The following is a 25,682-nucleotide window of genomic DNA, read 5'->3' on the forward strand; positions in this document are numbered from 1 at the left end:
CATGCATTGATTGGTTCCAATGACAAATTTCACGCGAGCCACCCATCTCTGGTGACTTTCTTCAGCTAAGATGGCTGACAAAACATTACGGTGGAAGCAAATGTGAGTAATTATAATGTCATAACAGGTCAAGCAAAAAAACGTACATTTGAGAGGAATATGTTAGAGACAAACGATTGTGCATATTTATTTGTCATAAAGTACATTTTTCTAAAATCACGATTAAGCAAGTTAGCTGACTAGCTAACATTAGCCAGCTAGCTAGCTGGTGTTATAACATGAGTATGACATTGTAATTCGTGTTGTTTAATGTTTTAAGGACACCTGAGAAAACCAGCAAACCAGGCTGTCGTCTTGGGAAACAGTGGATGTAAAGAATATAGCTAGCTAAAGCATTTACTGCAAATTGAATGTACAATTGTGTAAGCTTGCCTTGCCGTGCAATGCAAGTTAAGTGTTATAGCTAGCTAACTATTTACTTGCTTATTGTGTGGTGAGGGATAAAAATAACTGTATGCCTATGGATGTGTAGCTAGATACAGTATGTAGCCGATCTATGTATGGACCCTAAAACTTTAAGTTCTAAACTAATATCCATACCAATTTATATACCTCAGCTATCATAGTTGATGTATCAACTTCAAGTCTGAATGGCATTAATGAAGCCTATGGATATATTAGAATATAATAACTTCATTGTGCCAAGGATGAAAGTCCTATATACAGTACATGTACTGTAGTTATTCCCATGCATGAGATCCCCACATTGTAGCCTGTAATTTGAGTATATTCACTGATCATGTACTCTTCCTTGGCAAATAAAGGTGTGGTTCAGGTATGAATCTCTGTGAGACATTATTTTTCAGTAATATCCAATACCAGGTGTATCAAACTCCATTCTTTGAATGCTGCTGTGTCTGCATGTACTGTATGTAATACAATTATACACTTCATCAGTGTTTACCACCCCGGCTTCTGGGACATCAATGATTAAACATTGTAACTATGCAATAGACTAGAAACATGATTTCAGAAACGGCTGATTTGTAATTAATAATTACAGAAAAAAATAACTATGCATATCTAACACCCTTCATCTGCATTAATCTGAGGACACAGGATAGGTGTAGTATTTCAATGAGATACTTAATTTCAGCCAGTGGAGAATGTGAAATGCTTTATTAACCTCTTGAAGTTGTCATCATGTCTGTTTCTCTGTCTGTTAACCTGTCAACCTCTCTGTCAACCTGTATGTTTCTCTGTATGTTTCTCTGTCAACCTGTATTTCTCCGTTTTTTCTATGTCAACCTGTCTGTTAACCTGTCTTTCTCTGTCTGTTTCTCTCTCTGTTTATCTGTTGGTTTCTCTGTCTGTTTATCTGTCTGTTTCTCCGTCTGTTTCTCCATCTGTTTCTCCGTCTGTTTCTCCGTCTGTTTCTCCGTCTGTTTCTCCGTCGGTTTCTCCGTCGGTTTCTCCGTCTGTTTCTCCGTCTGTTTCTCCGTCGGTTTCTTCGTCTGTTTCTCCGTCTGTTTCTCCCTCTGTTTCTCCGTCTGTTTCTCCGTCGGTTTCTCCGTCGGTTTCTCCGTCTGTTTCTCTCTCTGTTTCTCCGTTTGTTTCTCCTTTTGTTTCTCCGTCTGTTTCTCTGTCTGTTTCTCCGTCTGTTTCTCCGTCGGTTTCTCCGTCTATTTCTCCGTCTGTTTCTCCGTCGGTTTCTTCGTCGGTTTCTCCGTCTGTTTCTCCGTCTGTTTCTCCCTCTGTTTCTCCCTCTGTTTCTCCGTCCGTTTCTCCGTTGGTTTCTCCGTCGGTTTCTCCGTCTGTTTCTCTCTCTGTTTCTCCTTCTGTTTCTCCGTCTGTTTCTCCGTCTGTTTCTCCTTCTGTTTCTCCGTCTCTTTCTCCGTCTGTTTCTCCGTCTGTTTCTCCGTCGGTTTCTCCGTCTGTTTCTCCGTCTGTTTCTCCGTCTGTTTCTCCGTCGGTTTCTCCGTCTGTTTCTCCCTCTGTTTCTCCCTCTGTTTCTCCGTCTGTTTCTCCGTCGGTTTCTCCGTCGGTTTCTCCGTCGGTTTCTCCGTCGGTTTCTCTCTCTGTTTCTCCTTCTGTTTCTCCGTCTGTTTCTCCTTCTGTTTCTCCTTCTGTTTCTCCCTCTGTTTCTCCGTCTGTTTCTCCTTCGGTTTCTCCGTCTGTTTCTCTCTCTGTTTCTCCGTCTCTTTCTCCGTCTGTTTCTCCATCTCTTTCTCCGTCTGTTTCTCCTTCTGTTTCTCCTTCTGTTTCTCCGTCTGTTTCTCTGTCGGTTTCTCCTTCTGTTTCTCCTTCTGTTTCTCCGTCAGTTTCTCCTTCCGTTTCTCCGTCTGTTTCTCTCTCTGTTTCTCCGTCTGTTTCTTCATCGGTTTCTCCGTCTGTTTCTCCGTCTGTTTCTCCGTTTGTTTCTCCGTCTGTTTCTCCGTCTGTTTCTCCGTCTGTTTCTCCTTCTGTTTCTCCGTCGGTTTCTCCATCTGTTTCTCCGTCTGTTTCTCGCTCTGTTTCTCCGTCTGTTTCTTCATCGGTTTCTCCGTCTGTTTCTCCGTCGGTTTCTCAGTCTGTTTCTCCTTCTGTTTCTCCATCTGTTTCTCCGTCGGTTTCTCCTTCTTTTTCTCTGTCTGTTTCTCCTTCGGTTTCTTCGTCTGTTTCTCCGTCTGTTTCTCCGTCGGTTTCTCCTTCTGTTTCTCCGTCAGTTTCTCCTTCTGTTTCTCCCTTTGTTTCTCCCTTTGTTTCTCCATCTGTTTCTCCTTCTGTTTCTCCGTCTGTTTCTCCTTCTGTTTCTCCTTCTGTTTCTCCGTCGGTTTCTCCGTCTGTTTCTCCGTCTGTTTCTCCGTCTGTTTCTCTCTCTGTTTCTCTGTCTGTTTCTCCGTCTGTTTCTCCATCGGTTTCTCCGTCTGTTTCTCCGTCGGTTTCTCAGTCTGTTTCTCCTTCTGTTTCTCCTTCTGTTTCTCCTTCAGTTTCTCCGTCTGTGTCTCTGTCTGTTCCTTCGTCTGTTCCTCCGTCGGTTTCTCCGTCTGTTTCTCCGTCTGTTTCTCTCTCTGTTTCTCCTTCTGTTTCTCCGTCTCTTTCTCCGTCGGTTTCTCCGTCGGTTTCTCCGTCGGTTTCTCTCTCTGTTTCTCCTTCTGTTTCTCCGTCTGTTTCTCCTTCTGTTTCTCCTTCTGTTTCTCCCTCTGTTTCTCCGTCTGTTTCTCCTTCGGTTTCTCCGTCTGTTTCTCTCTCTGTTTCTCCGTCTCTTTCTCCGTCTGTTTCTCCATCTCTTTCTCCGTCTGTTTCTCCTTCTGTTTCTCCTTCTGTTTCTCCGTCTGTTTCTCTGTCGGTTTCTCCTTCTGTTTCTCCATCTGTTTCTCCGTCAGTTTCTCCTTCCGTTTCTCCGTCTGTTTCTCTCTCTGTTTCTCCGTCTGTTTCTTCATCGGTTTCTCCGTCTGTTTCTCCGTCTGTTTCTCCGTTTGTTTCTCCGTCTGTTTCTCCGTCTGTTTCTCCGTCTGTTTCTCCTTCTGTTTCTCCGTCGGTTTCTCCATCTGTTTCTCCGTCTGTTTCTCGCTCTGTTTCTCCGTCTGTTTCTTCATCGGTTTCTCCGTCTGTTTCTCCGTCGGTTTCTCAGTCTGTTTCTCCTTCTGTTTCTCCATCTGTTTCTCCGTCGGTTTCTCCTTCTTTTTCTCTGTCTGTTTCTCCTTCGGTTTCTTCGTCTGTTTCTCCGTCTGTTTCTCCGTCTGTTTCTCCGTCGGTTTCTCCTTCTGTTTCTCCGTCAGTTTCTCCTTCTGTTTCTCCCTTTGTTTCTCCATCTGTTTCTCCTTCTGTTTCTCCGTCTGTTTCTCCTTCTGTTTCTCCTTCTGTTTCTCCGTCGGTTTCTCCGTCTGTTTCTCCGTCTGTTTCTCCGTCTGTTTCTCTCTCTGTTTCTCTGTCTGTTTCTCCGTCTGTTTCTCCATCGGTTTCTCCGTCTGTTTCTCCGTCGGTTTCTCAGTCTGTTTCTCCTTCTGTTTCTCCTTCTGTTTCTCCTTCAGTTTCTCCGTCTGTGTCTCTGTCTGTTCCTTCGTCTGTTCCTCCGTCGGTTTCTCCGTCTGTTTCTCCGTCTGTTTCTCTCTCTGTTTCTCCGTCTGTTTCTCCGTCTGTTTCTCTCTCTGTTTCCCCTTCTGTTTCTCCGTCGGTTTCTTTGTCTGTTTCTCTCTCTGTTTCTCCTTCTGTTTCTCCGTCTGTTTCTCTCTCTGTTTCTCCGTCTGTTTCTCCTTCTTTTTCTCCGTCTGTTTCTCCGTCTGTTTCTCCGTCTGTTTCTCCTTCTGTTTCTCCGTCGGTTTCTCCGTCTGTTTCTCCGTCTGTTTCTCCATCTGTTTCTCCGTCTGTTTCTCTCTCTGTTTCTCCGTCTGTTTCTTCATCGGTTTCTCCGTCTGTTTCTCCGTCGGTTTCTCAGTCTGTTTCTCCTTCTGTTTCTCCATCTGTTTCCCCGTCGTTTTCTCCTTCTGTTTCTCTGTCTGTTTCTCCGTCGGTTTCTTCGTCTGTTTCTCCGTCTGTTTCTCCGTCTGTTTCTCCGTCGGTTTCTCCTTCTGTTTCTCCGTCTGTTTCTCCTTCTGTTTCTCCGTCGGTTTCTCCGTCTGTTTCTCCGTCTGTTTCTCCGTCTGTTTCTCCCTCTGTTTCTCCGTCTGTTTCTCCGTCTGTTTCTCCATCGGTTTCTCCGTCTGTTTCTCCGTCGGTTTCTCAGTCTGTTTCTCCTTCTGTTTCTCCTTCTGTTTCTCCTTCTGTTTCTCCTTCTGTTTCTACCTCTGTTTCTCCGTCTGTTTCTCCTTCGGTTTCTCCGTCTGTTTCTCTCTCTGTTTCTCCTTCTCTTTCTCCGTCTGTTTCTCCGTCTGTTTCTCCGTCGGTTTCTCCTTCTGTTTCTCCGTCTGTTTCTCCTTCTGTTTCTTCGTCGGTTTCTCTGTCTGTTTCTCCGTCTGTTTCTCCGTCTGTTTCTCTCTCTGTTTCTCTGTCTGTTTCTCCGTCTGTTTCTCCATCGGTTTCTCCGTCTGTTTCTCCGTCGGTTTCTCCTTCTGTTTCTCCTTCTGTTTCTCCTTCTGTTTCTCCTTCTGTTTCTCCGTCTGTTTCTCCGTCTGTTTCTCCGTCTGTTTCTCTCTCTGTTTCTCTGTCTGTTTCTCCGTCTGTTTCTCCATCGGTTTCTCCGTCTGTTTCTCCGTCGGTTTCTCAGTCTGTTTCTCCTTCTGTTTCTCCTTCTGTTTCTCCTTCAGTTTCTCCGTCTGTGTCTCTGTCTGTTCCTTCGTCTGTTCCTCCGTCGGTTTCTCCGTCTGTTTCTCCGTCTGTTTCTCTCTCTGTTTCTCCGTCTGTTTCTCCGTCTGTTTCTCTCTCTGTTTCCCCTTCTGTTTCTCCGTCTGTTTCTCCGTCGGTTTCTTTGTCTGTTTCTCTCTCTGTTTCTCCTTCTGTTTCTCCGTCTGTTTCTCCCTCTGTTTCTCCGTCTGTTTCTCCTTCTTTTTCTCCGTCTGTTTCTCCGTCTGTTTCTCCGTCTGTTTCTCCTTCTGTTTCTCCGTCGGTTTCTCCGTCTGTTTCTCCGTCTGTTTCTCCATCTGTTTCTCCGTCTGTTTCTCTCTCTGTTTCTCCGTCTGTTTCTTCATCGGTTTCTCCGTCTGTTTCTCCGTCGGTTTCTCAGTCTGTTTCTCCTTCTGTTTCTCCATCTGTTTCCCCGTCGTTTTCTCCTTCTGTTTCTCTGTCTGTTTCTCCGTCGGTTTCTTCGTCTGTTTCTCCGTCTGTTTCTCCGTCTGTTTCTCCGTCGGTTTCTCCTTCTGTTTCTCCGTCTGTTTCTCCTTCTGTTTCTCCGTCGGTTTCTCCGTCTGTTTCTCCGTCTGTTTCTCCGTCTGTTTCTCCCTCTGTTTCTCCGTCTGTTTCTCCGTCTGTTTCTCCATCGGTTTCTCCGTCTGTTTCTCCGTCGGTTTCTCAGTCTGTTTCTCCTTCTGTTTCTCCTTCTGTTTCTCCTTCTGTTTCTCCTTCTGTTTCTCCCTCTGTTTCTCCGTCTGTTTCTCCTTCGGTTTCTCCGTCTGTTTCTCTCTCTGTTTCTCCTTCTCTTTCTCCGTCTGTTTCTCCGTCTGTTTCTCCGTCGGTTTCTCCTTCTGTTTCTCCGTCTGTTTCTCCTTCTGTTTCTTCGTCGGTTTCTCTTTCTGTTTCTCCATCTGTTTCTCCGTCTGTTTCTCTCTCTGTTTCTCTGTCTGTTTCTCCGTCTGTTTCTCCATCGGTTTCTCCGTCTGTTTCTCCGTCGGTTTCTCAGTCTGTTTCTCCTTCTGTTTCTCCTTCTGTTTCTCCTTCTGTTTCTCCTTCTGTTTCTCCGTCTGTTTCTCCGTCTGTTTCTCCTTCGTTTTCTCCGTCTGTTTCTCTCTCTGTTTCTCCTTCTCTTTCTCCGTCTGTTTCTCCGTCTGTTTCTCCGTCTGTTTCTCCGTCTGTTTCTCCGTCTGTTTCTCCTCCTGTTTCTCCGTCTGTTTCTCCGTCGGTTTCTCCTTCTGTTTCTCCGTCTGTTTCTCCGTCTGTTTCTCCTTCTGTTTCTCCGTCTGTTTCTCCGTCTGTTTCTCCGTCTGTTTCTCCGCCGGTTTCTCCTTCTGTTTCTCCGTCTGTTTCTCCGTCTGTTTCTCCGTCGGTTTCTCCTTCTGTTTCTCCTTCTGTTTCTCCGTCAGTTACTCCTTCTGTTTCTCCTTCTGTTTCTCCGTCAGTTTCTCCTTCCGTTTCTACTTCTCTTTCTCCGTCTGTTTCTCTGTCTGTTTCTCCGTCTGTTTCTCCTTGTGTTTCTTCTTCTGTTTCTCCGTCTGTTTCTCCGTCGGTTTCTCTCTCTGTTTCTCCTTCTGTTTCTCCGTCTGTTTCTCCGTCTGTTTCTCCTTCTGTTTCTCCGTCTGTTTCTCCGTCTGTTTCTCCGTCGGTTTCTCCTTCTGTTTCTCCTTCTGTTTCTCCGTCAGTTTCTCCTTCCGTTTCTCCGTCTGTTTCTCCGTCTGTTTCTCCGTCTGTTTCTCCTTCTGTTTCTCCGTCGGTTTCTCCGTCGGTTTCTCTGTCTTTTTCTCCGTCGCTTTCTCCGTCTGTTTCTCCGTCTGTTTCTCTCTCTGTTTCTCCCTCTGTTTCTCCGTCTGTTTCTCCGTTGGTTTCTCAGTCTGTTTCTCCTTCTGTTTCTCCGTCTGTTTCTCCGTCGGTTTCTCCTTCTGTTTCTCTGTCTGTTTCTCCATCGGTTTCTTCGTCTGTTTCTCCTTCTGTTTCTCCATCGGTTTCTCTGTCTGTTTCTCCGTCGGTTTCTCAGTCTGTTTCTCCTTCTGTTTCTCCTTCTGTTTCTCCCTCTGTTTCTCTGTCTGTTAACCTGTATTTTGCTCTGTCTGTCTCTCTGTCTACCTGTCTCTCTGTCTGCCTGTCTCTATGTCTGCCTTTCTCTCTGTCTCTGAACTGGATTCAATTACATGGACATGGTTAGTGTAGCAGACACCTACTCTGATTTATAACTCTCTGTTCTGTATGAAAATGTGTGTTTGTGTGTGTAAGTATGTAGTATGTAAGTATGTTTCCTCTTTGAAAAGACAGCCGACTTGGCACATGGCAACAGTTAAGGCTTATTTTAGTATCATTGATAAATTATTCCAATGTTCATTTTAGCACCATTTACACAAGTTGATAAGCGTGTAAGACACTTTGAGGAAATCTGTGTGGTCTGCATTAAATAAGGTTGGCATAATAAGACTTTAACTAATAGGAAGTAGAGACCCATTTAAGGAAACTAGTTAAACTGCACATTAATCAGGAGGATTATTGACCATATATGAAGTCCCTCTTATCTGGAGAAGACCCTGAGCAGCTCAGTCTGAGCAGCATGTTTTACATGAACAGAATCAAACATTTCTGGAAACCATGGTAACAGAGAGACCACAGAAAGACTCTCTCTCTCTCTCGCTCTCTCTCTGAGTAAGCCATTGTTGCCGCCAATAGCATTAAATGCAAGGGATGCCAGTGAATATTTACCTCCTTTATGAAAAAAATTGCCAATCAGCATTGAGCTAAACTATGTGAGCTCAGTTGTGAATGGTCCTGGCACAACAACAAGAAGTGTCAAGTGATGCCAGTTTGGATTCGGCTTCACACCAATCACATCACCAGAATTCAGATGTATCTGGCAGAATTTTTTAAAATTGTTTCATCTAGTTGTGTTGTTATCCTCCGGTGGCTAGCTAGCTAAAATCAGCCCATTACTCAATTAGCCATGGATGGCAATAGGGATTTGGAATTATGGTTTTACCTAATTCTCCGTACTGGCCAAATATTATAACATGATTCTGATGCAATCATTAATGCATGCATTGTGCCCCTGGTCTGAGAGGGTGGAAGTTCAACAGGTAGATAGATAGATGTAGAAGGCTAATGTTAACTAGCTGGCCTGGCGCATTATTGACCATGAAAGGAAGTTAGGCTAGCGAGCAAGCATTTTAGCCAGTTAGCCTAGGACAACAAAAACTAAGTGTGTACTGTATGTCAGAGTCATAGACCATTTAGGCAACATGAAAGAGGATGACATTAATGTTTCTTTACAAGTGGGGTGAGTCAACATGTTTGTTTTTACTTGCACGCACTCACACATACACACACACACACACACACACACACACACACACTGTCAGGTTGTGCGCTACTGGTAAGAAGTCAGGTGCAGGAGAGCGGAGAGTTGTGATCAGGCGCACACTTTAATTGGCAGAAGTAACAACAGATGGACGCAACTGCGTCAAAAACCTCCAAAAGTGCAAAGCGCGACAACAGTCACATAATGCATAAGATAAACAATAAACACACTCGGGTTCAACACGGAACCTGGGGAAAAACCAGCCTGGCGCGTAACATGAAACATGTAACAAAACAATTCCACACAAAGACATGGGGGAAACAGAGGGAAAATATATGCAGTGTGATTATGGAATGTAAACCAGGTGTGCGGGGAAACAAGACAAAACAAATGGAACAATGACAAGTGGAGCGGTGATGGCTAGAAGACCGGTGATGTCGACCGCCGAACGCCGCCAGAACAGGGAGAGGAGCCGACTTTGGCGGAAGTCGTGACACACACACAGAGAAAACAGTACCATGGACAGCCACATTATATTTTGCTTAGGTTGATTGGACTAAATAGTTTTTGGTATCTTTTAATTGTCACTGTATTAGACTAAGCATAAGTGATTAGATGATGTTGAATCTTGAAATGGTGCTGGAATAGTGGAGGCAGAGCCTGTTTTCTTTGCAACTTCCGGCAAATTTCCGCTGTTCTTAATGAATAGTTTAGTACTCTCTGAAAATTTCTGAAACATTAACTTGCTTGGCAAAAGGTTTCTCTCCGGTTTTGTGATGAAACAAAAGGTGTGGTTGAATTTATTCTGCCATTGTGTTTTCTTGTTGTCTCGGCCTCAGGTCTATATATATTACAGTCCATATATAACTAACAGGTTATAGAGCAAACAACGCAAATGATCACAACACATAGGTTGTGATATGTTTGTTTTCTCCCTGGCTTGGCATCCCCAGTGATTTTACCCACGCATCGCTACTGCTGTAGACTCCTACTCAACAGTCAATGTTACAGAGAACTTGGTCCCTCGCTTTTACAGACACTCTCCCACATTAGAAACTGCTGAATCATTGTGTACTATGTGAGAAAGAGAGCAACCAAGTTAATTCCTTCCTGACCTCCTAATCCAATTATCCTCAGTCATCGCTTTAGAGGCCAATGACCAAGCAAATTGGTAAAATACGATTTTGACATCAACAAATAATCTTAAATTTAATGCATTTTCATCACTTAAAAAAATTAAAATAAACCAATTAGATTTTACTTTTCAGATTATTTTCTCACAACCTTTGTATATTGTCCCATACAATAATATATGCTTTTTTGTTGCCCCCCCCCCAATTGTTGATTTTTTAAAATAAATATCTTTAATTCAACCCCAACATTGAAAATCACTGCTTTAATGCGTATAGCCAGCTAGCCATTATGTTCCAACAGAAACACAACAACATTTTACTACACGGAGCCGTGCCGATCCATCACGACTGGACTGCCGGCGTAACCGCCCGAGGGGGCTACAACTGATTCTTCCATCGCGACGTCCCCCTAAGGCCCTTCTGCTAGCCTGCCATCCCCGTCCCGCTAGCTGTCTGAACCACCATGTCTCCAGCCCGCTACTCACAAGACCCCATGATCACTCGGCTACGCATGCCTCTCCCTAATCTCAACATGCCTTGTCCATTGCTGTTTCGGTTAGTGATAATTGTCTTATTTCACTGTAGAGCCCCAGCCCTGCTCAATATGCCTTAGCTAACCCTGTTGTTTCACCTCCCACACATGTGGTGACCTCATCTGGTTTAAATTATGTTTCTAGAGACAATACCTCTCTCATCGTCATTCAATGCCTAGGGTTACCTCCACTGTATTCACATCCTACCATATGTTTGTCTGTACACTATGCCTTGAATCTATTCTTCCGCGCCCTGAAACCTGCTCCTTTTACTCTCTGTTCCAAACGCACTAGACAACCAGTTCTTATAGCCGTTAGCCATACCCTTATCCTACTACTCCTCTGTTCCTCTGGAGATGTAGAGGTTAATCCAGGCCCTGCAGTTTCTACCTCCACTCCTGTTCCCCAGGAGCTCTCATTTGTTGACTTATGTAACTGTAAAAATCTTAGAAGCCTCCTCCCTAAGTTTGTTTTATTCACTGCTGTAGCACACTCTGCCAACCTGGGATGTCCTAGTCGTGTCTGAATCCTGGCTTAGGACGGCCACCAAAAACCCTGACATTTCCATTCCGAACTATAACATTTTCCAACAAATTGTCCTTGATTGATTGATCGCTGCATCTTTGGTTTTTGAGCCTGTTTCAGGAAGAATTGTCAACTAGCAGCGGACCCCATCTCCATATGTATGCTTAATAGGCCTGCCACATCTGTGTTTAGTCTGAACTGCATACATTTCAAATGCAGCAGAGAAAAATGGGCCAATTGACTGTACGGTATTTATGAGTGACGTACATTGTGTAGGAGGTTTTTGAACTCACCTGAATCAACTTCGTATTTTAGATGTACTAGATAAACTTTGTTTATGAGATTAAAGGCTCCTTTAATTAATTAAATTGTTCACGTTTAATTTGTTCCACTTTAGGCAAAACAATAAAGGAAAGGTGCGCATGCATGGTAATCACTGTCAGATTCATTCAGATCTTCACATATCCTGTTCTCACTTCCTGTTACACGGCATTCTGCTAGTTTATGTTTTTAACCCATACAAAAGAAAGATGGAAATTGTTCTTAACAATGATGTATATAATCCCCGGACTGCGGAAACTATGTATTGGTCATTGAAAGGCTTTGAAGCCAGTTTCAATTTAATGTTTCAAGGACAAATGTATATTTATTTAAGGATTTTTTATGTGGTGGGGACCAGTGGGGAAGCGTCAATTCCTTAGGATTTATTAAATGTATATACATTTTGTACAACATTTTGTTTCATTTTCTATTTCATCTTTACAATAATTTCATGATTTTATTCTCTTCAATTTGAGTTGGAAAGAGAATAGAACAAATTGTCCAATCAGGATTTTGATGGGTTGTCTCTGGGTATGAAAATGTTGCTAGCTCAGGCAGACATTGGCTAGGCCTTCATAAGCTGGACAGCGGGCCTCTGCCGTTCAACTATGTTAGAGCAGAATTTTGAAGTGACAGTGGAATGAGAGCATGACCCACGCTCACAAATAAAAGTTGCGAGTGAAGGGAGTACACGTCTTAGCATGTCTCTCGAGGAGGCTAAAATTAGATTTTGGCTTGGAAAGTTGAATATTTTCAGAAGGAGAAGGTGTTATGAGGAACTCAGAGCCCGAGCCTTGCATTGATGGACATGGTTATGATAAAGATTTGCTTGGTCCAGTGGGAGTGAGATTTTTTAGAAGGGTGGAACCAGGGGTTTTGGCTGATCCATAGGTGGTTTCAGATTGTGTTGAAAAGATGGTGGGTTCTGTTTAGTCAGTGAAGGAAACCCGAAGTGGACTTGGGATATTTGTTTGAATTTTTTCAGATCAGAGGGAGCAGGCGCTCCATGTGACGCAATTTGGGTCAAGATCTGTTACTTGCAATGCTCTTAGGAACAGTGTATCCACCATTGAAAGGAGCGATTTCTGGGGTAGCGTTATTAAGTGTGGAGGTGGAGCAAGTTGAAGATTCCTGGTGTTTGTGACACCCGCCGTTTGACGCAACACACCTAAGGTGGTGAGGGTGGTGAAACAGAGGAGTCACTGTCAGTCCTTTTGAGTTTTGAGTCTTTACCTGACATGGTCATGTTAGGATATATCACTTATCCTGTTAGAGCGTTTGTGGCAAATCCACTGCGCTGTTTCAGCTGCAACGTTTATGGTCATGTTGCAGCAGTGTGTGTGTGTAGGAGGGAGATTCCAAGATGTGGGAAGTGTGCAGAAGGGAATGGGATAGAGGATTGTGTAGTTTCAGTGGATAAAGTTGTGTGTGTCCGGTATGAGAGAGGCATGTTGAGGTGGCTAGAGTCAGAATAGTGCAGAAGGTTTCATGTGCTGAGGCAGTGAAGAAAGTAGAGAAGGATGATTCAAGGTTGAGGGATCCTGAGAGGACATTAGTAAGGTTGGCTTCTTAGCATTCATAGCAAATGGTGATCAACTGTACTGAAAAAATGGAACGTAAATCTCAGAAAATGGATGCTGTGGTGGCAGCTGCAGAAAAGCACTTGTGTGTAAGATAGTTGACCTCAGAAGAGTTCAGGGTGTGTTGAGTGGTAGTGTCTCGTCTTCTCAGGTCGTTGGCCTGGGGTAGGATAAGATAGGGTTAACTCCTTGATGCACCCATCCCGTTAGCCGGGATCATTTTCGTCAACATCCGCTGAATTGCAGAGCGCCAAATTCAAATTAAATTACTAAAAATATTTAATTTTCATGACATCACAAGTGCAATATAGCAAAACACAGCTTAGCTTGTTGTTAATCATCCTGGTGTGTCAGATTTCAAAAAAGCTTTTAGGCGAAAGCATACCAAGCGTTTATATAAGGACAGCTCTCTCAGCAGACAAAACATTACAAACAGCTAGCAGCCAAGTAGATTGGTCACGAAAGTCAGAAAACCAATAAAATGAATTGCTTACCTTTGATAATCTTCGGATGTTTGCACTCATGAGACTCCCAGTTACACAATAAATGTTCCTTTTGTTCCATTTGGTTCAAAATACCTTCATTTTATGCACGCGTGTCTAGCTAGGCCTAGACACGTCACTACTGAGAGTGCAAGAAGTAATGAATTCACAATAGAAAATAGTAGGCTGATAAACAGCCAATTGAGTAGGTGGCAGGCAATACACTAATAGGTTGTAGCCTGCAATAAAGCCTTGAATAAGAAGCACAAGAGAAAATAATCAGTGTCAAAAGCAGTAGTTTTCTCACGCTAACGCTCGTAATGTTAGCTAGCCCTGACCTCAACCCCATAGAAAATTTGTGGGCAGAACTGAAAAATGTATGTACAAGCAAGGAGGCCTACACATTTGACTCAGTTACAGCAGCTCTGTCAGGAGGAATGGGCCATTCAATGGGACATTCACCCAACTTATTGTGGGAAGCTTGTGGAAGGCTACCTGAAACGTTTGACCCAAGTTCAACAATTTAAAGGAAATGCTACCAAATATTAATTGAGTGTACGTGTCACAGCCTTCAAAAGAAGAGGACCAAAGTGCAGCGTGGTGAGCGTACATTTATCTTTTTATTTAAAATGTTGCCAACAAAACAAGAAACGAAAAACAACCGTGAAGCTTACAGGGCTAAGTGCCACTAACAAAGATAACTACCCACACTGAAAGGAGGGGAAAAAGGGCTACCTAAGTATGATTACCAATCAGAGACAACAATAGACAGCTGTCCCTGATTGAGAGCCATACCCGGCCAACACATAGAAACACAAATCATAGAAATAAAGGACATAGAATGCCCACCCAAATCACACCCTGACCAAACCAAAAAGAGGCTTAAAAAAGGCTCTCTGAGGTCAGGGCGTGACAGTATGTAAACTTCTGACCCACTGGGAATGTGATGAAATAAATAAAAGCTGAAATAAACCATTCTCTCTACTATTATTCTGACATTTCACATTCTTAAATAAATTGGTGATCCTAACTGACCTAAGACAGGGAATTTTTACTAGGATTAAATGTCAGGAATTGTGAAAAACTGAGTTTAAATGTATTTGGCTAAGGTGTATGCAAACTTCCGACTCCAACTGTATGTATGACATGAGCAGACTAGGCTAGTAAACATGCTGAAGCTAGAACCTTGTTTGTCGTGCCTCCTTATTTTAGATGATGCTACAGTGACAATGTTAGCTGGCTCGTGCAGCAGTAGTGTGACAAAGTGTTTACAAATTATCATTTGGTGAGTGGCTTTGTTGCTGCTTGCTTGCTGTTAGCTGTCTCTTAAAAAATAATGACTGTGAAACATTATTGCATTTAAACTTTAGATCACCTGTTAGTATGATGAACATGATAAAATATATTTGCACAAATGCTTGTGCTTTTGTATTGTTCTGATTTCTTGGGGCATACTAGAGTGAATGGACTGCTGTCCCCTGTCTATGTGTTTGACCAAAATTGTCTGTCCTTCAGCGCCATAGAGTGCACAGGTATTACGGTCACTGTCCTTTCAGCAACATGTGCCTATCACCTTTGATGTGGAACTGTTTTTGTTGCTTCTGGTGATAGTGTGATAGTGGTGTGGCTACCAGAAGTTGTGTAAACAGTGCATTATTTTATGCTGTGTGTTATGTTGTGTCCATGCTGGTTCTGTCAGTGTGTGCGGCAGCCCGACACGGGGCCAGGCCTGTTTGATTCATTCATAATGTCATCAAAAAGCATTGCTCCCGCTTCACTACAACTAGAATGTTCTGACTACAGAAAATATAATGTCGGGTGCATTTAGTGCCCTCATCCTCCACATACAACACTCGTTATGCCAGTCACATTCTGTTAAAGATCCCCAAAGCACACACATCCCTGGGTCGCTCCTCTTTTCAGTTGGCTGCAGCTAGCGACTGGAACGAGCTGCAACAAACACTCAAACTGGACAGTTTTATCTCAATCTCTTCATTCAAAGACTCAATAATGGACACTCTTACTGACAGTTGTGGCTGCTTTGCATAATGTATTGCTGTCTCTTGTCCTTTGTGCTGTTGTCTGTGCCCAATAACGTTTGTACCATGTTTTGTGCTGCTACCATGTTGTGCAGCTGCCATGTTGTGTTACAAACAGGCTGAGCTGTCATGTGTTTCTGCCATGCTATGTTGTTATCTTAGGTCTCTCTTTAGGTAGGGTTGTGTTGTCTCTCTCGTCGTGATGTGTGTTTTGTTCTATATTTTATTTATTTATTTATAATTTAATTTTTTAACCCCTCCCCCTTTTGCCTTTTGGAAGGCCGTCATTGTAAATAAGAATTAGCCAACCTGACTTTATTATCCACTGTGCCAAAATAAGTCATTACGAGTTCAGAATAAATAATTATATTTCTCAAAGCACCCAATCCGTTCCCACAGGTCCCTACTACTGACCACTTCCATTCGGGATGGGAGGTGATGACCCCCCCCCCCCCCCCCCCCCCCGAACCCTAGCTCTGACTCACTCAGACACAGATGAACCAACCAACAGCTCAGTGAAGACCAGGGTAGGCTGACCAGGGGCCATTGTGGCCCCATTGTGAGGGTCTCTAGAGAGGCCCAGGAGAGGCCCAGGCTTTGTATGACCCACCCTCCATGATAGATGCTGACGTGACCCCTGGCCTGCAGTGGCTTGGTGGAGAAGCTGCTGCAATTAGTCCTGAATTAGTCACCTGATGATGACATTCCCCTTTCAGACCAGGCTCCTCCCACACCGAGCTCTACCAGAGCCTTACAGTGGAATCGATAGATGATGGATCCAACCCAGTTCTACCAGAACCTTACAGTGGAATGGATTGATGATGGCTCTAACCCAGCTCTACCAGAACCTTACAGTGGAATGGATTGATGATGGTTCCAACATAGCTCTACCAGAACTTTACAGTGGAATGAATAGATGACGGTTCCAACCCAGCTCTACCAGAACCTTACAGTGGAATGGATTGATGATGGCTCTAACCCAGCTCTACCAGAACCTTACAGTGGAATGGATTGATGATAGTTCCAACCCAGCTCTACCAGAACCTTACAGTGGAATGGATTGATGATGGTTCTAACCCAGCTCTACCAGAACCTTACAGTGGAATGGATAGATGATGGTTCCAACCCAGCTCTACCAGAACCTTACAGTGGAATGGATTGATGATGGTTCCAACCCAGCTCTACCAGAACCTTACAGTGGAATGGATTGATTAAATGTGCGTATTCCTTCAATGCTCAGTTGTCCTGAGTCTGCACAACTCTGCCAGGACCTAGGATCAAGAGAGACGCTCAAGTGTTTTAGTCCTATATCTCTTGACACAATGATGAAAATAATCATGGCCTCTAAACCTTCAAGCTGCATACTGGACCCTATTCCAACTAAACTACTGAAAGAGCTGCTTCCTGTGCTTGGCCCTCCTATGTTGAACATAATAAACGGCTCTCTATCCACCGGATGTGTACCAAACTCACTAAAAGTGGCAGTAATAAAGCCTCTCTTGAAAAAGCCAAACCTTGACCCATAAAATATAAAAACTATCGGCCTATATCGAATCTTCCATTCCTCTCAAAATGTTTAGAAAATGCTGTTGCGCAACAACTCACTGCCTTCCTGAAGACAAACAATGTATACAAAATGCTTCAGTCTGGTTTTAGACCCCATCATAGCACTGAGACTGCACTTGTGACGGTGGTAAATTACATTTTAATGGCATCGGACCGACGCTCTGCATCTGTCCTCGTGCTCCTACCTTAGTGCTGCTTTTGATATCATCGATCACCACATTCTTTTGGAGAGATTGGAAACCCAAATTGGACTACACGGACAAGTTCTGGCCTGGTTTAGATCTTATCTGTCGGAAAGATATCAGTTTCTCTCTGTGAATGGTTTGTCCTCTGACAAATCAACTGTACATTTCAGTGTTCCTCAAGGTTCCGTTTTAGGACCACTATTGTTTTCACTATATATTTTACCTCTTGGGGATGTTATTCGAAAACATAATGTTAACTTTCACTGTTATGCGGATGACACACAGCTGTACATTTCAATGAAACATGGTGAAGCCCCAAAATTGCCCTTGCTAGAAGCATGTGTTTCCGACATAAGGAAGTGGATGGCTGCAAACTTTCTACTTTTAAATTAGGACAAAACAGAGATGCTTGTTCTAGGTCCCAAGAAACAAAGAGATCTTCTGTTGAATCTGACAATTAATCTTAATGGTTGTACAGTCGTCTCAAATAAAACTGTGAAGGACCTCGGCGTTACTCTTGACCCTGATCTCTCTTTTGAAGAACATATCAAGACCATTTCAAGGACAGCTTTTTTCCATCTACGTAACATTGCAAAAATCTGAAACTTTCTGTCCAAAAATGATGCAGAAAAATTAATCCATGCTTTTGTCACTTCTAGGTTAGACTTCTGCAATGCTCTACTTTCCGGCTACCCGGATAAAGCACTAAATAAACTTCAGTTAGTGCTAAATACGGCTGCTAGAATCCTGACTAGAACCAAAAAATGTGATCATATTACTCCAGTGCTAGCCTCCCTACACTGGCTTCCTGTCAAAGCAAGGGCTGATTTCAAGGTTTTACTGCTAACCTACAAAGCATTACATGGGCTTGTTCCTACCTATCTCTCTGATTTGGTCCTGCCGTACATACCTACACGTATGCTTACAGTCACAAGACGCAGGCCCCCTAATTGTCCCTAGAATTTCTAAGCAAACAGCTGGAGGCAGGGCTTTCTCCTATAGAGCTCAATTTTTATGGAACGGTCTGCCTACCCATGTCAGAGACGCAAACTCGGTCTCAACCTTTAAGTCTTTACTGAAGACTCATCTCTTCAGTGGGTCATATGATTGAGTGTAGTCTGACCCAGGAGTGGGAAGGTGAACAGAAAGGCTCTGGAGCAACGAACCGCCCTTGCTGTCTCTGCCTGGCCGGTTCCCCTCTTTCCACTGGGATTCTCTGCCTCTAACCCTATTACAGGGGCTGATTTACTGGCTTACTGGGGCTCTCTCATGCCGTCCCTGGAAGGGATGCGTCACCTGAGTGGGTTGATTCACTGATGTGGTCATCCTATCTGGGTTGGCGCCCCCCCTTGGGTTGTGCCATGGCGGAGATCTTTGTGGGCTATACTCAGCCTTGCCTCAGGATGGTAGGTTGGTGGTTGAAGATATCTCTCTAGTGGTGTGGAGGCTGTGCTTTGGCAAAGTGGGTGGGGTTATATCCTTCCTGTTTGGCCCTGTCCGGGGGTGTCCTCGGATGGGGCCACAGTGTCTCCTGACCCCTCCTGTCTCAGCCTCCAGTATTTATGCTGCAGTAGTTTATGTGTCGGGGGGCTAGGGTCAGTTTGTTATATCTGGAGTACTTCTCCTGTCCTATTCGGTATCCTGTGTGAATCTAAGTGTGCGTTCTCCAATTCTCTCCTTCTCTCTTTCTTTATCTCTCTCTGAGGACCTGAGCCCTAGGACCATGCCCCAGGACTACCTGACATGATGACTCCTTGCTGTCCCCAGTCCACCTGGCCGTGCTGCTGCTCCACCTTTTATTCGACCATGCTGATAATTTATGAACATTTGAACATCTTAGCTATGTTCTGTTATAATCTCCACCCCGCACAGCCAGAAGAGGACTGGCCACCCCACATAGCCTGGTTCCTCTATAGGTTGCTTCCTAGGTTTTGGCCTTTCTAGGGAGTTTTTCCTAGCCACCGTGCTTCTACACCTGCATTGCTTGCTGTTTGGGGTTTTAGGCTGGGTTTCTGTACAGCACTTTGAGATATCAGCTGATGTACGAAGGGCTATATAAATTAATTTGATGATTTGATTTGATTTGATTGATGATGGTTCCAACCCAGCTCTCCAGAACCTTACTGTGGAATGGATAGATGATAGCTCCAACCCAGCTCTACCAGAACCTTACAGTGGAATGGATTGATGATGGTTCCAACCCAGCTCTACCAGAACTTTACAGTGGAATGAATAGATGATGGTTCCAAGAGCAGGTAATGATCTCAGAAGAATCCAGTTTATAAACATAGTAAAGTAGTGACCTAAAAGTATTAGAAAAACTTTTACCTTTTTTTGAGGGAAATGTTTTTGTTTTGGGGATTTTGGTTAAACATCTTTGCTTTTAGCTCCTCCCCTCTCTCCTTTCCTCTCATCTCTCCCCTTCTCTCCTCTCCTCTTCCATCCTCTCCTCACCTCTCTCCCCTTCTCTCCTCTCCTCTTCCATCCTCTCCTCCCTTCTCTCCTTTCCTCCCCTCTCTCCCCTTTTCTCCTCTCCTCTTCCATCCTCTCCTCCCCGCTATCTGCGGTTGGATCAGGAAACCACAGAGAAGTCATCCTATCCTATGTAGTCTCCTGTCCTGCATAGAACTGTCATCACATTTCCCTGTATACCTCTATTCCCCAAGACATTAAAGGCTGCTCACAGTGTGTTTAAGGAATGATAGCACCTCTTCCTGCACCTGTCATCGGGACGACGTGGAGTGGGCAGGCAGATAGAGAGAGCAGGAGAGAGTGAGATGAGAGGGTTAGGAGAAGAAATAGAGATTCTAACTGTTTTTCGTTTCTGCTCACTTTTGTTTATTGTTTATTTAACTTTTGTTTATTGTTTATTTCACTTGCTTAGGCAATGTAAACATATGTTTCCCATGCCAATAAAGCCCTTTAAATTGAATTGAGCCCCACAGAGCTGTGAAGTGGTGGCGATACCAGAGAGGTACAGTGGGAATACTGCAGTGTTCCTGCTGCTGTAATTACTTCTCTGCTCACATATCTCCCCTCGTTCTTTCTTTCTTTCGTTCTTTCGTTCTTTCTTTCTTTCTGTCTTTCTGTCTTTCTTTCTTTCTCTCACTCTTTCTCTCTGTCTCTCTCTGTCTCTCACTCTCTCTCTCTCACTCTCTCTCTCTCACACTCTCTCTCTCTGTCTCTCTTTCTCTCTGTCTCTCTCTCTCTCTCTCAAGCACCCTGTCAAACACTCAGTGTTCCACCACTATCAGGGGACGGCTCAGAAAATAAACATTGCTAACTGCTTGTTACGGATACAGGTATTCTGTGTCTGTGTGTGTGTGTATCCTGTGTTCTTTTCTTTTCTCCCCTCACAGGTGAAAATCATCACTCCCCAATCAGTCACCAATCCAATCATCAATCAGAAGACACACCTCCACCTGTTTCCTACCCTATCACAGTTCCTTTCCCTTGGTTTAAAAACCCCATCAGTTGTTTGCTCCAGAGCTCAATCTCTCTGTAAATGCCATGTCTGTAGGTCTCTGTGTTTCACTCTCTCTTTGTGTATTAACCTCTCTTTTGTTTGAGCACCTCCATAGCACTTTGTCATCACCTGTGAGTATTGTTTTTGGTTATGGTGTTTGTGTTTGATTGCTGGTGGGAAAAGGGGAAACCAAGACAAGTCGCCCATGGGCATACACTACCCGTAGGTAGACTTTGTTAAATACACTAGTTAGAACTGGGCAGACCACCCACTGTATTTTTGGTTAGTTAGCTGTTAAAGTAGGCTAGTCTAGCTTAGGGGTGTTTTGGATGCTTATTGTTTATTTCCTTGGGTCCAGCTCAGCCCCTTTTCCTGCTCCCCCCATTACCGTGTGTTTACTAATAAACCTTGAGTTTGATGGTAGATTTCAGTTGTCGTAGTTATTTCGTTCTCACTTTTACTTTGTCACTATTATAAATTGCATGAGTTATGTTACGGGTCTCATTACCATCCCCCCTAGACTGTCGGGCCAAAAGGGATTCGTAACACTGCTAACTGGAAAGATGAGACATACGTCTGGAAACACATCGAGGAAACTGGGTAAAGGAGGAGGAAGAGGTGGATAGAGGTGGCAATACTTGGGTTGTTCCACAAAATTAATGCATTTTGCGTCCCTTTAATCGTTTTGTAGAAATTATGCACCAGTAATGAATTTTAAAAGTCATTAATGTAATCAAATTGTATTTGTCACAAGGTTTGAATACAACTAATGTAGACTTTACTGTGAAATGCTTGCTTACGAGCCATTCCCAACAAAGCAGAGCAGTAATACAATGAATTAAATAAAATACACAAGAATTAAGCTATATACAGGGAGTACAAGTATTAGATCAATGTGGACTAATATACAGGAAGTACCAGTATTAGATCAATGTTTAGCTAAGTACAGGGTGTACCTGTATCAGATCAATGTGGAGCTATATACAGGGTGTACCAGTATCAGATCAATGTGGAGCTATATACAGGAAGTACCAGTATCAGATCGATGTGGAGCTATATACAGGGAGTACCAGTATCAGATTAGTTGTGGAGATATATACAGGGAGTACCAGTATCAGATCAATGTGGCGATATATACAGGGAGTACCAGTATCAGATTATTTGTGGAGATATATACAGGGAGTACCAGTATCAGATTATTTGTGGAGATATATACAGGGAGTACCAGTATCAGATTATTTGTGGAGATATATACAGGGAGTACCAGTATCAGATCAATGTGGCGATATATACAGGGAGTACCAGTATCAGATTATTTGTGGAGATATATACAGGGAGTACCAGTATCAGATTATTTGTGGAGATATATACAGGGAGTACCAGTATCAGATTATTTGTGGAGATATATACAGGGAGTATCAGATCAATGTGGAGATATATACAGGGAGTACCAGTATCAGATCAATGTGGAGATATATACAGGGAGTACCAGTATCAGATCAATGTGGAGATATATACAGGGAGTACCAGTATCAGATCAATGTGGAGATATATACAGGGAGTACCAGTATCAGATCAATGAGGAGCTATACACAGGGAGAACCAGTATCAGATCAATGTGGAGATATATACAAGGACTGCCAATATCAGATCAACGTGGAGCTATCCAAAGGGAGTACCAGTACCAGATCAATGTGGAGCTATATACAGGGAATACTATTATAAGACCAATGTGGAGACAAATACAAGGACTGCAAGTACCAGATCAATGTGGAGCTATATACAGGGAGTACCAGAACCAGATCAATGTGGAGCTATCCAAAGGGAGTATCAGTACGAGATCAATGTGGAGCTAAATACATGGACTGCCAGTATCAGATCAACGTGGAGCTATACACAGGGAGAACCAGTACTACTGTCGATCAAGGTGGAGCTATATACAGGGAGTACCAGTATCAAATTAATGGGGAGCTATGTAAAAGTATCAGATCAACGTGGAGCTAAATACAGGGAGTACAAGTACCAGATCAATGTGGAGCTATATACAGGGAGTACCAGTATCAAATTAATGTGGAGCTATTTAAAAGAACTGCCAGTACCAGATCAATGTGGACCTATATACAGGGAGGACCAGTACCAGATCACTGTGGAGCTATATACAGGGAGTACCAGTACCAGATCACTGTGGAGCTATATAAAGGGAGTACCAGTACCAGATCACTGTGGAGCTATATACAAGGAGGACCAGTACCAGATCAATGTGGAGATATATACAGGGATTAGCAGTTTTGTTTATGTCTGTGTGTGTGTGTGTGTGTGTGTGTGTGTGTGTGTGTGTGTTGTGATGGTATACATGTGTGCATGTGGGGAGAACAAGTATTTGACACATTGCCGATTATGCAGGTTTTCCTACTTACAAAGCATGTCTGTCATTTTTATCATAGGTACACTTCAACTGTGAGAGACGGAATCAAAAACAAAAATCCAGAAAATCACATTGTATGGTTTTTAAGTAATTAATTAGCATTTTATTGCATGACATAAGTATTTGATCACCTACCAACCACTAAGAATTCCAGCTCTCACAGACCTATTAGTTTTTCTTTAAGAAGCCCTCCTGTTTTCCACTCATTACCTGTATTAAATGCACCTGTTTGAACTCGTTATCTGTATAAAAGACACTTGTCCACACATTCAATCAAACAGACTCCAACCTCTCCACAGTGGCCAAGATCAGAGAGGTTGTAAGGACATTAGGGATAAAATTGTAGACCTGCACAAGGCTCGGACGGGCTACAAGACAATAGGCAAGCAGCTTGGTGAGAAGGCAACAACTGTTGGCGCAATATTAGAAAATGGAAGAAGTTCAAGATGACGATCAATCACCTTCGGTCTGGGGCTCCATGCAGGATCTCACCTCGTGGGGCATCAATGATCATGAGGAAGGTGAGGGATCAGCCCAGAACTACACGGCAGGACCTGGTCAATGACCTGAAGAGAGCTGGGAACACAGTCTCAAAGAAAACCATTAGTAACACACTACGCCGTCATGGATTAAAATCCTGCAGCGCAGGCAAGGTCCCCCTGCTCAAGCCAGTGCATGTCCAGGCCCGTCTGAAGTTTGCCAATGACCATCTGGATGATCCAGAGGAGGAATGGGAGAAGGTCATGTGGTCTGATGAGACAAAAATAGAGCTTTTTGGTCTAAACCATACTCGCCGTGTTTGGAGGAAGAAGAAGGATGAGTACAACCCCAAGAACACCATCCCAACCGTGAAGCATGGAGGTGGAAACATCATTCTTTGGGGATGCTTTTCTGCAAAGGGGACAGGACGACTGCACCGTATTGAGGGGAGGATGGATGGGGCCATGTATCGCGAGATCTTGGCCAAAAACCTCCTTCCCTCAGTAAGAGCATTGAAGATGGGTCGTGGCTGGGTCTTCCTGCATGAAAACGACCCGAAACACACAGCCAGGGCAACTAAGGAGTGGCTCCGTAAGAAGCATCTCAAGGTCCTGGAGTGGCCTAGCCAGTCTCCAGACCTGAACCCAATAGAAAATCTTTGGAGGGAGCTGAAAGTCCGTATTGCCCAGCAACAGCCCCGAAACCTGAAGGATCTGGAAAAGGTCTGTATGGAGGAGTGGGCCAAAATCCCTGCTGCAGTGTGTACAAACCTGGTCAAGAACTACAGGAAACATATGATCTCTGTAATTGCAAACAAAGGTTTCTGTACCAAATATTAAGTTCTGCTTTTCTGATGTATCAAATACTTATGTCATGCAATAAAATGCAAATTAATTTCCTGAAAATCATACAATGTGATTTTCTGGATTTTTTTTTTAGGTTCCGTCTCTCACAGTTGAAGTGTACCTATGATAAAAATGACAGACCTCTACATGCTTTGTAAGTAGGAAAAGCTGCAAAATTGGCAGTGTATCAAATACTTGTTCTCCCCAATGTATATACAGGGAGTACCCAGATCGCAACGCAAGTTTGAGGACAAAGAAATCCTTTTCTACCTAAGCTACGGATGAGTAGCTGTGTTTAAGTGGGTGAATTCAAGTCGAACCACCTAGCCTCCATCTCCCATTGAATCATGGTATCTAAAGGGTTTCATTCCTATGCTGTGAGCTCTGAGCTACAGAGCAAAGGGTGAGGGAACAGACTCCTAAGCCAAAAAGGACACTGACATCGGGAGGACTCTCAGAGAGGTGCGCTGGGGTAGCACGTCATTGAAATCCCCTTCCTGGGTAACACGCGCCATAGTGTGTTGGCCCGTTATACTAAGTTCTTATCAATGGCCTATAATGTGTTTTGTCTATGTGTATCTTTTATCATCATTTTAGCTTTTTAGTAAATAAATATATTAAACTAAGATTGGTGTGGTAAGAACTCATTGGTGAGACCCGGGTCCAAAAATAATTATGAACACCATGACATAGACTGACCAGATGAATCCAGGTGAAAGCTAATTACCTTATTGATGTCACTTGTTAAATCCATTTAATCAGTGTATATGAAAGTAGTGCAAGTATCAGATCAATGTAGAGCTATATACAGGGAAAACCAAAACCAGATTAATGTGGATCCATATACAGGGAAAACCAGAACCAGATTAATGTGGAGCTATTTACAGTGAGTACCAGTACCAGATCAATGTGGAGCTTTACACAGGGAGTACCAGTATCAGATCATAGTGGAAATATACACAGAGAATTCCAGATCCAGATTCTTATGGAGCTATATAAAGGGAGTTCCAGTATCAGATCAATGAAGAGCTACAGTGGGGCAAAAAAGTATTTAGTCAGCCACCAATTGTGCAAGTTCTCCCACTTAAAAAGATGAGAGAGGCCTGTAATTTTCATCATAGGTACACTTCAACTATGACAGACAAAAGGAGGAAAAAAAATCCAGAAAATCACATTGTAGGATTTTTAATGAATTTATTTGCAAATTATGGTGGAAAATAAGTATTTGGTCACCTACAAACGAGCAAGATTTCTGGCTCTCACAGACCTATAACTTCTCTTTAAGAGGCTCCTCTGTCCTCCACTCGTTACCTGTATTAATAAGTACTGAAGACATTTCAGCTTTTCATTTTCATGAATTTATGAATTTGTAAACATTTCTCAAAACATACAGTGCCTTGCGAAAGTATTCGGCCCACTTGAACTTTGCGACCTTTTGCCACATTTCAGGCTTCAAACATAAAGATATAAAACTGTATTTTTTTGTGAAGAATCAACAACAAGTGGGACACAATCATGAAGTGGAATGACATTTATTGG

This window comes from Oncorhynchus mykiss, chromosome 23 (assembly GCF_013265735.2).
Source record: "Oncorhynchus mykiss isolate Arlee chromosome 23, USDA_OmykA_1.1, whole genome shotgun sequence".
NCBI classification, from domain to species: domain Eukaryota; kingdom Metazoa; phylum Chordata; class Actinopteri; order Salmoniformes; family Salmonidae; genus Oncorhynchus; species Oncorhynchus mykiss.